The sequence below is a fragment of the Tamandua tetradactyla genome, chromosome 7, assembly GCF_023851605.1.
Source record: "Tamandua tetradactyla isolate mTamTet1 chromosome 7, mTamTet1.pri, whole genome shotgun sequence".
NCBI classification, from domain to species: Eukaryota; Metazoa; Chordata; class Mammalia; order Pilosa; family Myrmecophagidae; genus Tamandua; species Tamandua tetradactyla.
In genome coordinates this window covers 16,857,331-16,873,430 of record NC_135333.1, presented here as the reverse complement: position 1 = coordinate 16,873,430, position 16,100 = coordinate 16,857,331, and the positions used below count along the sequence as shown (strand labels likewise).

The window sequence follows — 16,100 nt, the reverse complement described above, 5'->3', positions numbered from 1 at the left end:
TGGGTCACAAAGCAAGTCTCAACAAATTTAAAAAGATTGAAATCTTACACAACACTTTCTCGGACCATAAAGGAATGATGTTGGAAATCAATAATAGGCAGAGTGCCAGAAAATTCACAAATACGTGGAGGCTCAACAACACACTCCTAAACAACGACTGGGTCAAAGAAGAAATTGCAAGAGAAATTAGCAAATACCTCGAGGCGAATGAAAATGAAAACACAACATATCAAAACTTATGGGACGCAGCAAAGGCAGTGCTAAGAGGGAAATTTATTGCCCTAAAATGCCTATATCAGAAAAGAAGAAAAGGCAAAAATTCAGGAATTAACTATCCATTTGGAAGAACTGGAGAAAGAACAGCAAGCTAACCCCAAAGCAAGCAAAAGGAAAGAAATAACAAAGATTAGAGCACAAATAAATGAAATTGAAAACATGAAAACAATAGAGAAAATCAATAAGGCCAGAAGTTGGTTCTATGAGAAAATCAATAAGATTGATGGGCCCTTAGCAAGATTGACAAAAAGAAGAAGAGAGAGGATGCAAATAAATAAGATCAGAAATGGAAGAGGAGACATAACTACTGACCTCACAGAAATAAAGGAGGTAATAACAGGATACTATGAACAACTTTACGCTAATAAATACAACAATTTAGAGGAAATGGACGGGTTCCTGGAAAGACATGAACAACCAACTTTGACTCAAGAAGACATAGATGACCTCAACAAACCAATCACAAGTAAAGAAATTGAATTAGTCATTCAAAAGCTTCCTAAAAAGAAAAGTCCAGGACCAGACGGCTTCACATGTGAATTCTACCAAACGTTCCAGAAAGAATTAGTACCAATTCTCTTCAAACTCTTCAAAAAAATCAAAGTGGAGGGAAAACTACCTAATTCATTCTATGAAGCCAACATCACCCTCATACCAAAACCAGGCAAAGATATTACAAAAAAAGAAAACTACAGACCAATCTCTCTAATGAATACAGATGCAAAAATCCTCAATAAAATTCTAGCAAATCGTATCCAACAACACATTAAAAGAATTATACATCATGACCAAGTAGGATTCATCCCAGGTATGCAAGGATGGTTCAACATAAGAAAATCAATTAATGTAATACACCATATCAACAAATCAAAGCAGAAAAATCACATGATCATCTCAATTGATGCAGAGAAGGCATTCGACAAGATTCAACATCCTTTCCTGTTGAAAACACTTCAAAAGATAGGAATACAAGGGAACTTCCTTAAAATGATAGAGGGAATATATGAAAAACCCACAGCTAATATCATCCTCAATGGGGAAAAATTGAAAACTTTCCCCCTAAGATCAGGAACAAGACAAGGATGTCCACTATCACCACTATTATTCAACATTGTGTTGGAGGTTCTAGCCAGAGCAATTAGACAAGAAAAAGAAATACAAGGCATCAAAATTGGAAAGGAAGAAGTAAAACTATCACTGTTTGCAGACGATATGATACTATACGTCGAAAACCCGGAAAAATCCACAACAAAACTACTAGAGCTAATAAATGAGTACAGCAAAGTAGCAGGTTACAAGATCAACATTCAAAAATCTGTAGCATTTCTATACACTAGTAATGAACAAGCGGAGGGGGAAATCAAGAAACGAATCCCATTTACAATTGCAACTAAAAGAATAAAATACCTAGGAATAAATTTAACTAAAGAGACAAAAAACCTATATAAAGAAAACTACAAAAAACTGCTAAAAGAAATCACAGAAGACCTAAATAGATGGAAGGGCATACCGTGTTCATGGATTGGAAGACTAAATATAGTTAAGATGTCAATCCTACCTAAATTGATTTACAGATTCAATGCAATACCAATCAAAATCCCAACAACTTATTTTTCAGAAATAGAGAAACCAACAAGCAAATTTATCTGGAAGGGCAGGGTGCCCCGAATTGCTAAAAACATCTTGAGGGAAAAAAACGAAGCTGGAGGTCTCGCGCTGCCTGACTTTAAGGCATATTATGAAGCCACAGTGGTCAAAACAGCATGGTATTGGCATAAAGATAGATATATCGACCAATGGAATCGAATAGAGTGCTCAGATATAGACCCTCTCATCTATGGACATTTGATCTTTGATAAGGCAGTCAAGCCAACTCACCTGGGACAGAGCAGTCTCTTCAATAAATGGTGCCTAGAGAACTGGATATCCATATGCAAAAGAATGAAAGAAGACCCATCTCTCACACCCTATACAAAAGTTAACTCAAAATGGATCAAAGATCTAAACATTAGGTCTAAGACCATAAAACAGTTAGAGGAAAATGTTGGGAGATATCTTATGGATCTTACAACTGGAGGCGGTTTTATGGACCTTAAACCTAAAGCAAGAGCACTGAAGAAGGAAATAAATAAATGGGAACTCCTCAAAATTAAACACTTTTGTGCATCAAAGAACTTCATCAAGAAAGTAGAAAGACAGCCTTCACAATGGGAGACAATATTTGGAAATGATATATCAGATAAAGGTCTAGTATCCAGAATTTATAAAGAGATTGTTCATCTCAACAACAAAAAGACAGCCAACCCAATTACAAAATGGGAAAAAGACTTGAACAGACACCTCTCAGAAGAGGAAATACGGATGGCCAAGAGGCACATGAAGAGATGCTCAATGTCCCTGGCCATTAGAGAAATGCAAATCAAAACCACAATGAGATATCATCTCACACCCACCAGAATGGCCATTATCAACAAAACAGAAAATGACAAGTGCTGGAGAGGATGCGGAGAAAGAGGCACACTTATCCACTGTTGGTGGGAATGTCAAAGGGTGCAACCACTGTGGAAGGCAGTTTGGCGGTTCCTCAAAAAGCTGAATATAGAATTGCTTTCGACCCAGCAATACCATTGCTAGGTATCTACTCAAAGGACTTAAGGGCAAAGACACAAACGGACATTTGCACACCAATGTTTATAGCAGCATTATTTACAATTGCAAAGAGATGGAAACAGCCAAAATCTCCATCAACAGAAGAGTGGCTAAACAAACTGTGGTATATACATACGATGGAATATTATGCAGCTTTAAGACAAGATAAACTTATGAACCATGTAATAACATGGATGGACCTAGAGAATATTATGCTGAGTGAATCCAGCCAAAAACTAAAGGACAAATACTGTATGGTCCCACTGATGTGAACGGACATTCGAGAATAAACTTGAAATATGTCATTGGTAACAGAGTTCAGCAGGAGTTAGAAACAGGGTAAGACAATGGGTAATTGAAGCTGAAGGGATACAGACTGTGCAACAGGACTAGATATAAAAACTCAAAAATGGACAGCACAATAATACCTAATTGTAAAGTAATCATGTTAAAACACGGAATGAAGCTGCATCTGAGCTATAGGTTTTTGTTTTGTTTTGTTTTGTTTTGATTTTACTATTATTACTTTTATTTTTTTCTCTATATTAACATTCTATATCTTTTTCGGTTATGTTGCTAGTTCTTCTAAACCAATGCAAATGTACTAAGAAATGATGATCATGCATCTATGTGATGATGTTAAGAATTAATGATTGCATGTGTAGAATGGTATGATCTCTAAATGTTGGGTTAATTTCTTTTTTTGCGTTAATTAAAAAAAAAAAGAGAAGGGATAATTGGAGATGAAGGGATACAGACTGTACAACGGGAGTGGATATAAAAACTCAGAAATGGACAGCACAATACTACCCAATTGTAATGCAATTATGTTAAAACACTGAATGAAGCTGCATGTGAGGTATAGGTTTTTTGTTTTTGTTTTTTTAGGTTTTTTTTCTTTCTATTATTGTTTTAATTCTTATTCTGTTGTCTTTTTATTTCTTTTTCTAAATCGATGCAAATGTACTAAGAAATGATGAATATGCAACTATGTGATGTTATTAAGAATTACTGATTGTACATGTAGATTGGAATGATTTCTAATTGTTTTGTTAATTCTTTTTTTAATTAATAAAAAAAAAAAAAAAAAAGATTTACCCAGAGCCATGCCTCCAGCCTTTACAGGAAACTGGAGAATAAGAAGGGGCTCCTGACCCTTCAGGACATTTAAGGGTTTGATTAACTATGAGAGAGCCAAGATAGAGTCAGGAGAGGAAACCAGGTCACCTCACTTGGTTCTCTGAGCATGGCAAAGATTGGGAAGACTGCTCTGTTCTGCCAGACGGAAGGAGATATGGTGGCAGATGTATCTTGGAAGGGTTTTATACTGGGAGATCTGACGGCTAGTATACCAGAAATGTCATACAGTTGTTTAACTTTCCTAGTTAAATGTCCCAGTTGTGTAACTATGTGGGAATATGGTCTGCGTCCACTGTATTCTTACAGTAATTGGTATTGCTGGTTGAACACGTTACTGTTATTATTACTGTGCACTTCTAGCACTATTGGCCTAGATTCTTAAGAGAAGATTCTTAAGGCAGCGTTATTTCTGCCTTAGCTGTTTTATCCTACAGAACAGGAATTAGTATACTTCCCACATACCTTAATGATAATACCATTATGAATTATAGAAATCATTCTGGCATACTGTGCTTGGAATAAACTGCATTTACAAAACCAATAAACTGGAATAATGCACCTTTTAACAGAATCTGGTACCCTGCTGTGCACAAAATCCAGTGTATCAGGGAGATCGTAACCTAGAAGGTACTCTAGTGGCCTGAATTTACAGAGGATGCTTAAATAGACACATCAGCTTCCTTTTATAGTCCCAATCAGGGCTGTTACGTAAACAATTAAGAAATATTTCACAAAAAAAACTCCTGCAGAAGGAAAAGCTAAAAACTTGAGATTTTAAGTGGGATTATTTGCTTTGAGGTGAAGTCTTATAACACATACATTTTACTATGATTTCACATTAGTTAAATTTCTAGGGGGATGTTCCAAATAGCATTTACCCTTGGTATTCTAATCGGAATCTCATCCATGAAGCCACATCCATGAAGCTATGAGGTTTTCGCTTATTCCCCCTCCCCTCACTTCTTGAACCACCAGCTCCTGCCTTGGCCCAATATATTTTCCAGGCTCCTCATGAGACCCTCCTCCCTGCTCCCACTCAGTATTTCCCTGCTTCAAGGCCACCTGAATCCGGCACAACAATGGCTGCAGAAGGATATATACAGCGAACCTGAAATATCTCTGTGTAAAGATATAAGCTAATTGCTAATTATCTACAGACTGTTCATGTATTGCCATGAACAGCCTGGGGGTTCATATTACTCTGGGGAAATAGACCCAATTCCTAACCATGACGATTAATTTCATATGTTGGCTTGGCTAGATTACAATGTTCAGTTGTTTGGTTAAATGCTGCCCTACTTGTTACTGTGAGGGTATTTCGCAGATGGGACTTGTATCAATATCAGCTGATTGTAACTAAAACCAGTTGAATGCATCTACAACCAACAAAGGAAATTGCCCTCAACAATGTGGGGAACCTCCTCATCCATTCAGTTGGATTGGTCTTAAAAGTCAGAACTAAGGATTTCAGAAGTCAGAAGAAGAATGTCTGCTTCTTGCCAGAATTTCCAGCTGGCCAGCTTTCCCAGAGGAATTCAGACTAAGAAGTTCAGCAACACCTTTATGAGTTTCCAACTTGCAGCCTGCACAGCAGAGTTCAGACTTGCCAGCCCCAATGGTTGCATGAATCATATATAGGCTCTGTTTCTCTGGAGAACTATAACACACTAACTATATTCAAGATGTTGCAGTTGACACCACTTCCCCTGAGAGCTTTGTCGTGAAATTCTTTCACCCTCTGAGTTCATGGGGCAGCATCGACTTGCTTCTGCTTCTCTGTGGCTCTAGAGAATTCACATTGCAGGGTGAATATGGTCACAAAGCATTCAGAACGTTCTAGATTCCCAGGAATATATGACACAAGTGAAGATTTCAAGACATGGAATACCAACCTCAGGGGAGAGAAAGGGAAATAGAGTCCTGGGGAAAGAGGGACAGGGAGCAGACGGGAGGAAGCACGTCCTGGACATTGTATAGGTGATATTAAAAAGCTCACTTCCTGATGCAACACAAAATACTGGTAAGAAAGTCTGTTAAAGTGGACAAATACTAGCTGTGTGGTAATTGTGGGTACCAGTAACACAATCCACACATTTCCTTACATATTTGCCCCATCATCTGTTGTTACAGCTTCAATTCCATGGCATTGTCCCAGTTAACATTGAAATATACATGTCCTGAAACCACCATAGGATGACCAATAGATGTTTAAGTGAAAAAAAAAAAAAATTGAAGAAAGTAGAGGAAGGGGAAAATAGAAGTATATGTATTAAAAATCGACTGCGTCAGAAACCATGCTCATGGCAATCCAGGAAGGAACTATTGTTATCCCCATTTTTCTTATGGGCACCAAAATCAGCTTCCTTGTAAATTCAACCCATTTTCAAATGGAGAAAGCGAGAGTCAGAAAAGCTAAGTAACTTTTCCAAGCTCAGACAGCTAGACTGGGATTTGGACTTAGATCTACCGGATATCAAAGCCCCCTGATTTTTGTACTAAACTGTATTAGTCTGTGTAAGTCCCATGTAAATGAAATTCTTCCATCATTTCCTTGGAATAAACTTAGTTAAGGTAGAAGGTGCCCAGGAAGGAGGGGTCTGCGGCAAGAGCAAGTGGTTTTGAGAGGGACCGACGAGTCCAATCTGTACTTTCCTTACTGTCACTGTCGCCCAGGCCTTACTGAATGTGGGTAACAGCAGTGAGCAGCTTTTGCAGAAGAGATGGAAAGGGTGGGGAGAGGCAAGAGCTGGTACAAAGGACCAAGTCGTTCAAAATGGGATAATTGAGTACATATGGCCTGCCTAGCAACCCTAAATAAAGCTGCTCTGTAATTCTAATGCCCCAAGGCCAACATAACATAGACCAACAGGCCTCCTGCCTTTACATATCCAGGCTGACTTATAAAACAGCAACAAACTAAACAAGAGCAACTTCAAAACCCCAACAGGAAATAACAGGCTTTTCCCTGAAGCATAAAGTCAAGCTGCCTCCTCGGATACCACTATACCCCTGTGGTGCAGAACAGTTGGGGGTAAAAAAAATTACCCCTATTTAAAAAATTCCTACAGAAGCATGGCAAAATCAGAAATGGATCCCCTTACCCCATCCACCCCTAAAAAGGAGACTTGTTCCCATTTTAGAACATGCTTTAAATACTAGATAATGAAATCTGGCAGTGGTTAGCTTTGATTTCTTCAGGTTGTGAATCTAAGGAGGTGGAACGCTGTTTTTATGTTAAAGCAAAGATCTAAGACCTAGAATTACAGGTCATTTATTGTAGTTATCCTTTGCCTCTAGGTAGTTGTCTTAAAAGTTATAAAGGTGCAATTATTCAGGTGGCTAATAACCTTTTCTGAATTCAGAATTCCAGTGGTCACAGAAGAAACCATGGGCAAGCCTGAAGGTTAGAAGACAAATGAGACAAACATGAAAAGACCAAGAATTCAGAGAGCAGTAACAACCCTTTACTGGCATTACAAAGATCTCAGCATCGCTCTACTAATAGGTAAATCTTAAGGCGAGAAACTGTGCTTGCTCTGTTATCAGGATTTTTTTTTTTTTTTTAGAGCATAATATCATCTACATTGTTGACTGTTTTGTTATTTCAAAATGGAACTGACCGGGTCTATTTGTATTTTTAAGTTGCAATCACTTAATCAGGTGGTGAGGCGGTGGTGATACGGAAACTAAAGTTCACATGGGCAGGTGATCCAGGCCCAGAAGCCCAGGCCTTACGTCCAACCCCAAGTCCTGACTGTGTGACCCAGAACAAGTCCCTGGGACACTGTAATCTTCAGCTGCCTATGTAAAATGAAGGTGATAATGTCTCTTTCTCAAGGTTGTTGTATGGATGATACTGGGCATGTGGTATAGGCTCAATAATTATTATTTTTTAATCCTCTTACCTTTTCCACTAAACAATAATCAAGAGGTATTGAGAGAGACAGCACAGCAGCCTCCATCCCTTTTGCAAAATGCCCAGCACTGCAGCTTCGCCAATGCAGCTAGTGTTTTGCCTATGTGTATATACCGTGATTTTGAGAATGCTTGGAAAATCCTATTATCCCAAATCAGCCCTGCCTCATCTGAAACTCAACTTCAGATTAGAGCTTTGATTTCAATGAAAAAGACAAGCTCCCCCTGGAAAAGAGAACAATGACAATTCAAGCCTCTGTCAGTCATTTACTGTGGCTATTTTTCATCCTCTTTCTAAAAAGAAAAAGAAAAATGTAACCAATGGCCAAGGGAAGAAAGCAGGGGTTAGCCCCAAAGGGGAGTAGGACACAAAATTAGGAGGCTGGGGAAATTTATGAGTACACGTGTGCATTTCCATCTACAAAGATATGGACAGTCTCTTGGGATAGAGTTTGTGCTGAACAGCATCTGCTATGTAACGCTTGCATTAATGATATTCCAAAATATTTAGGACTTCAGCCACAATATCCTCTTCTCAAAGTCTCCAGAGCTGGAGAAGATTTAAATATTTTGTCTAGGAGATTATCAGGGCTCTAGTCAAGATCAACTAGACTCAAGAGACCAGGAGGGAAATGAAAAATGGTTCAGGAAATTCTGTTCCTCATTGAATGCAATGCGCTGCTGCCATAGTCTCCCTGTCCTCTGAGCATCTGTGAAAATGAGATTCAGGGGAGTAATGAGACTCGGGAAGATCACTGCCCCTATCTTAGAAATTAAAAATAAATAAGCCAGTAAAGAAAAGCCTTGTGGAATCAACCAGACTGTAAATTCCTTGTGAGGTTTAGGACCAACTTACATACTTTTTTGTATCCCATAGCACATTAGTAGCACATTTCAAGTATATGATAACTTCCCGTTGATTTATTGCTGAGAAACTGTACACTGCACAAGGACAGAGACTAACTGGGTTGGTTTGGTTGACCACTGCAAATACCTAGCACAAACACTTTACTCATGATTGCCCTTTTGTTAATATTTATGAATTGCATGAATAAATGAATGAACAAGTGAATGGATGGAGAGATGGATGGATGAATGAATGGATGGACAGATGGATAGATGGATGGATGGATTCATAAAGAGCCAAATGGGTCAGATGACTTACATCTGGAAAAGACGGAGCAGCCTGAATTCTTACCTATTCAGCCACCAATTATGTAGACCTCTGAGCCCTACCACCCCAAGGAAAACAGGAAAGAGCAAGGAAGGGAGGAAAAGAGAGAAGGGGGAGGGAGAGAAGCATGCATGTACACACATGTATATATTATATAATATATGCATATTATATATACATACATATATATATTGTGTATTATATATACTAACACTTGGTCCTTTTTTAGTATGAGGACCTGTCATTGCTTTCAAGCACATGTCTAAAGACAATTAGATTTGTTTCTGATAGGAACTAAATGTGATCAAAGTTTGAGGGTCAAGGATTTTCTAGTCAATGCATCAGGAGTAAGGAGACCTGTGTCTGGTTCAGCTCTCTCACTAACCTTGTGGCCTGGTTAATGAATTGGACTCCAGTTCAGCTCAGGCCACTCTCCCTTGCTTACTCCACCCCTGCCAAACTGGCCTCCTTCCTGCATCAGCCGACTACTGTGCTTCCTTGACCTCCCATTCTAAATTACAATGTTATAGTTTCTCATAGCACAATTCATCTTTCCTTTTTAAAGTTAACTCAGTTTATAACCTTATATTATTTATTATTGTTTGATGTCTACCCTCACCCCAATTATAAATAATAACTAACATTTATTGAGCACTTATCAACTGTCAGGCTCTGTTCTAATTATTATACATGCATTCCTTATTTTAATCCATACAATAACCTTTGAGGTAAGTACTTTCATTATTCCCATTTTGCAGATGATGAAAATCGAGGCCTAGTGACTCAACTGATTGAAAGCACACAGATTAGTAAATGCTGATCTGGGATTTGAACTTAGGCCCAGAGACTGCATTGACTCCGCTATCCTCACTGAACCTCCCTAAAAGCAGGCACTGGGTTTATTTTGCTCAGTCCCGTGTGAGGCAACATGGAGTAAACACTCAGTGAATAGTTGAGGAGTGAATAAACGAGTGAATGCATACAATCACAAAACGGATCACATTCCCTAACTTTTTCTGGCCCATAGCCTGGCTAAGGGCATCTATATACAGAGCATACTCATGACGCTGGCAGCCACGGGGATATTCTCAAATGTGAAACTTATACATACCTGTGCAATTCAAAGGTTCTACCATTTATATAGGAGTGTTAATCATTTTGAGGATACTAGAAAAATCATACCTTGATTTATCCTGAGAAACAAACCAATAGCTGATGGTTCTCTATATTCTAAAGGCCATTTACTTTACATTTTGGCATTCCCAGGTCATAACATCTCCATACATTGCTTAAAATTATAAACACACACTTTTCCAGGGTTATTGTAATTTTGGGCTCTATATACTTCCATACCATTTGCATTGCTTACAATGAGCATGTCTTACTTTTATAAATTTTTAAAATCAAGCACTGAAAATTAAATTCTTAAAAATATACCTCTTCTCCCGTGATTGTCCCTGCTTCTCAAGACTCCCCAAAGTATAACAACACAACCACTATTACTGGCTGTAAGAGACTCATAAAGTATGTGTGTGTGTGTGCATGTGCATTTTAAAGAACAAAGTTATCATAATTATGCTGAGGTAAAATAAAAGATCAGTCTTCCCGCCCTCTTCAAAGCACGCTTCTCTCGAGAAGCATTAACCTGGGGACAAAGGTGCATCCCGCCCTTTCTCAGATCTTCCTGGCTGATGGATACTATTCCAGGCTAACTTTTGAAGGATAATAAATAGGTTTAAACCATGCCACATACCAGTTCATTAAAAATAATAAATGTTCTCTTAGAAGGCCAACAGTTTATAAGAGGATTATAGGAATAGAAGTAAGAAGGCTCAGCAGAGCTTGCTCCCTGTTTCTCAGGCCTGCAGCATCTTTAGTATTTAAGCTTGTTATTCATTCAGCAAATATTTACTGTAGGCCTACTATGAGTAAGAAATTAGTCAGGTGCTGCAGAGAATTCAAATACGGATACGGCAAGATTCCTGCCCTTTGTGGATCTCAAGCACTTGCCAGAATCTTTAAATGCATAGCTGAGTCAATAGGAAGTAGGATTTCTTATCTCACAACTGTTTTTCTACCACAGACTGGAGGAGTTATAATTTGTTCCTCTCTACAAGCTTACCATTCATACAAGGAAAATAAGATGAAATGTAAATAACTACAGTGCATGGCAGGCTCTGATGAAAAAGGTAAAATTGTGGCCAAAGGAAGATGTCCTCATAGCATTTGAAATATCTTATAAAGGTGGCCTTGGGAGAAGCTCTGATGAATGAACTGAGTTTGCTGGGTGGAATGAACCAAGAATAGTATTCGAAGTAAAGGAAGAAGCATTACAAAGTGTAGGGGAGAATTGTAAGTTCTGCTAAACTACAGCAGTAGGTTTGGCTAAAGCAGTTGTTCTCAAAGCATCACCTGGAAGCATGCTAGAAATGCAAATTCTCAGACCCATCCCAAACCTCCTCAGGAGATGAAGTCAAGGAATCTGTCATGTAACAAGTCTTCCAAGTGATTCTAGAGCATGCTAATGTTTAAGAAGCACTGGGCTAGAACACAGTATGCGTATAGGGGCTAAACCTTGGAAAGTTAAGTAGGTGACCTGAAGGCCTTAAAAGGAGGTCTAAGGAATTTACACTAAATTCATCATTTTGTAAATAGTGATCAGCATTACAAGAGCTACACCTGAAAAACACAATGAAAGTAGCATTTTGGGCCACTGGGAATGGGAAAAAAATAGATTTTGGGAGGCCAGGTGGGCAGCTATAGTATGGGGTGAAAAGATAGGTCATGACTTCCCTACCACTGCAGAAGGGAGATCCACAGATTCAGCCCTAGAGTAGCTGTGGGGTGAAGACATAAAGGACCATTACATTGTAACTCTCACTGATCAAGTGAATGGTGGTTTTGTTAACCAAAAAATGGGGTCTTACTGAAGGGACAGTATCTAAACACTGTGTCATTACATACCTGTAACCATAATGCATTAGATTCTAAAATCAAACAAAAGAACACTAGAAGCAAATAGTCCCTGGGATCCTCCTTCCACACACAGACACCCTGAGGAGCCTAGAAAATAACTTCAGGTGCTGGGCAAGGGCTCCAGTCCCTCCGTCTCCTGCAAGGAACCATGTCAAGGCAGAGACGCTTCCCCAGGACACTCCACACAGAAGGGTCCTTCCCTGCAGCACCGAAGACAAACCAAGCCAGCAAAGATCCAGCTGTTAAATGCTTTAAGTGCCCTCACCTGACAAGATCAAAGGCAAGGCTTTAAGAAGTGGAAAGACAAGACTCTTTCCCCTCCCTCCTCCTGAAAAAAAAAATCACAGGTTCAGGTTTATTTCAACTATTTCTCCTAAGGAATTCAAGCAATGTGCAGTTCAAAGACTTCGTAATTCAGCTAGCATATCTCACAGCATCAGGAAGGAAAAAAGGCTGTTCAAAACCACTGCACTCCCTCTCTTTAAATGATGGTGAAACTGAAGCACAGCAGAAGAATAATGTATTCCTATTTCAGGCAGAGGACAGACTCTTCCCAAACTGTGTGCCAAAGAGGCAGTAGGAAATACATAAGCATAATTCAAAGGTACTGCTGACACAAGTTTTATTCACTTGAGTAAAAGTAAAATGCAACAATGGATTATCTGACTAGACTGCAGGCAGAGAAAGGAAAGCTGTGAGTATATGTCAAATGCAGCTAAACGAGAATACAACAGTGACTTTTTAAAGTCGGTGTGTAAAGCAATGCCTCCCAGATCACACCCGTTCCTACATAAAGTCCTAGCACAGCCAATAAAAACCAGCAATTATTGAGACCTCCCAAGCAGTTGCCTTTATAACATGGTTCCCTTTAAATGTATCTCCTTAAGCTAAACGCCTTGGAGCCTGACCTAGCACACTTGGACAGTGTGAACATAGTAGCTTTGCTCAAGCAATTGTTAAAATCTACAAGCTTCTCCCAACACACAAACACACACACAATGTGAGGAAATCACTGATACTGTTGGTAAGGGAAGATTTCGGCTTTTCCGCCAGCAAACAGAAATACTTCGTTACAGGTATCTTTATTTTTCCTGGCTATCCAGACCCCAGGACCAATGTTTTCATTTGAATCAGCTAAACCTTGTTAACACTGTCAGGCTACAAAGTGAAATGTCCCTTCGTGTCCACACAACAATGAGTCTGCAGAGCAGTATCACTATTTAACTAAAGTTTGTGCATTATAATCTGTGCCACATGGTCATGCTCTCATTTCCTAACTGTCTCCTGCATCAAGCAATCTATGCAAAATGAAACTACAAATCAATTCAAAAACAAGGGGAAAATGTTTAAAATGCATTTGCCACAATGAAGAACTATGCCTGCTCCAAAGTAAACCGAGGCAGAAACAAGGTATAAGTGGAGATTCTTATGGACCATCAAGACATTACATAGAAGGGACTACCACATTCCTCTTCCTATAAAAATCAAACTTTGGCATGGAATGCTCTAACAATTTATATTAATAATATTATTTGGACATTATTCTCAAAAGCTTGTGGAAAGTCCATTAATGCTTATTTAAAAGCAAAAAGAAACTTTCAAGTGCACAAAACTAATCATTTTCTACGTTTACACAGTTCAGTTCCTCACATGATAACTGCACACAGCAATACATCGCTCCAAACCTTCGTCTGCCACTGATTCGTCAGATGATTCATCACACGGCAGCCTTGGCCAGTCTATGCCTGAGTCAATTCCTCGGTAAAGCACGTGCAAATTGTAAATAAAGTTGGCTCAGCGATTGAGAAACTCTGGAGTCAGATCATGAGTTTGATCACCAGCTTCTTCACGTGACTTGACTTGCCGTCCCTCAGTTTCCTTATCTGTAAAACTGGTGTAGTAACAGGACTACCTTATAGGATTGCTATGAAGACTAAATGATCAATGGGGACGAACCCTGAAAACATTATGCTAAGTGAAATAAGCCGGACAGAAAAGGACAGATATCGTATGGTTCCACTTACATGAACTATAAGGTAGATTGGAGGTTTCGAGGGGCTGGGAAGGAGGCAGAATGGGGTCCTATTGCCTAAGTGGCAGGGAGTTTCTGATTGGGGTGATGAAAAATTTTGGACAATAGGTAGCGGTGATGATTGCACAACATGGGGAATGTAATTATCACTACTGAATTTTACACTTAAAAATGGTTAAGATGGCAAATGTTATGTTACATAAATTTCACCACAATAAAAAAAAGATTAAATAATATAACAGTGTTTAGAACAGTGGCTGGTTCTTAATAAGTTCTTATTATATGTTATTATTGAATTCCTTTTTTAGAAAAAAGGTTATTTAAAAAACAAAGCAAGAGGGTGCAAGGGTAGTTCAGTGGCAGAATTCTCACCTGCCATGCGGGAGACCCGGGTTTGATTCATGGTTCATGCACTTCCCCAATAAACAAACAAGCAAAACAAACAAACAAAAATCCAACAAATGGTGCTGCAATAACGAGATACACAACATGGAAAAATAATGAAATGTGACTCCCCACACTCAGCATACCAAAAAAATAATAATAAAGCAAAAGCTTTCTGCTTTTTCATGAAACCAAGTGAAATAGATTACATCATATCTGATTGTGAGCTTAGTGAACACAGTGGCATTAAGAAGTAAAATACACATCACAAACGGATGCCTGCTGATGTCTTCCTCCTTCTTTTCCCTAAAAGGAAGGAATTACCGTAGGCTGTGCAGGCCCCTAAAATATACATAGTGATCCTCACCCTTCTGGAAGATTTATTATTAAAAAATTCACCTGAATGAGATCATTTAACTGTATATAGAGTTTAAAATCATCTAACTTCTCATAGGAAGGCACAGACAACATGTTACCTGGTTTGTACACTACAGACATTTCTCAAAAGAGTATGTAGGAATCAAATTTTTATAAAATGTACCAAAATTTTAAATTTTTAGAGGAATATAATGTCCATTGTGAAAAGTTTAAAAAATAAAGTTAAATAAAAGAGACAAACATTCATTCACTTTTTTACTGTGAAATTCTCCATATGCAATTTTGCATCTTATTCTGTCCTATTTTCACTTAGAATTAGTTGATATAACTAATCATGATATATGAGCAGGTTCCCTCTTTCAATTCTTTATAAATATAAATAATGTTTCAGAAAATATCTTTGTGCATTAAACTTTGTAGTTCTGATTATTCCCTTAAGAGAGATCTTGAAAGTGGAATTACTGGGTCAAAGGGTAAAAATAATCTTAGGTTGACCACAATAGTTTTCAATATAGTTGTATTAATTTATCCTTTACTATATGAAATATTATCATATTTTAAAGAATCTTTTCTAAGCAAGACCAAAAATGTTATCTCAATGTTGCTTTAATTTATATTTATTTAATTACCAACAAGGTTGAACAATTTTTCTTATGCTTATTAGCCATTTTTATTTCCCTTTTTGCAAAGCCTTTTCACAAATTTTGTCCCTTTTCCACTGGGGTCTTACTGTTTACAGTAACATTTGTACCAAAAAATTATATATTAAGGATAGTAACACTTCGTTCTTTTTTTTAATATATTCTCTGCAGATTGTTGTCTGCCTTTTGATTTTATTTATCAAATGTCCAGATGTTTTTGATATACAGAGTTTAATTTTTATGTAGTCAAACCTGTCCCTATGTTCTCTTGCAATACCTTCCATTCTTTTAAGCTTAGAAACTTCTTCATCCATAAATTAATCACCTCCATTTTCTTCTAGACTTTTAAACTTTTTTTAATATTTTATTCCTTTAACTCATTAGAAGTTACTTAAGTATACAGTAAATCAATTATATTCTGAAGATAACAATAAGCTAATAATTTAAAGGAATCATAAGATAATGATTAAGATGATTAAATAGTTATTTTGTAAAAGTATTCAACACCATTTTATTTAATCTTGATATAAAGATT

The 16,100-nt window shown here is 37.9% G+C and overlaps 1 protein-coding gene and 1 long non-coding RNA gene across 3 annotated transcripts in view; one reads left to right on the top strand and one right to left on the bottom strand.

Annotated features, from left to right (window-relative positions):
• Positions 1-16,100, bottom strand: part of KIF26B (kinesin family member 26B) — a 539,881-nt gene that overhangs the window by 481,879 nt on the left and 41,902 nt on the right. The gene's annotated exons all lie outside the window — the stretch shown is intronic.
• The window catches only part of LOC143689508 (uncharacterized), a 39,397-nt gene continuing 29,225 nt past the window's right edge, over positions 5,929-16,100 (top strand). The window contains exons 1-3 of one of the 2 annotated variants that reach the window (XR_013178809.1): positions 5,929-6,085; positions 7,428-7,570; positions 7,708-7,881. This is a non-coding gene — a long non-coding RNA (uncharacterized LOC143689508). Of the gene's footprint in view, positions 6,086-7,427; positions 7,571-7,707; positions 7,882-16,100 lie in introns of those variants that run through there. The other variant, XR_013178810.1, reaches the window with a different exon arrangement.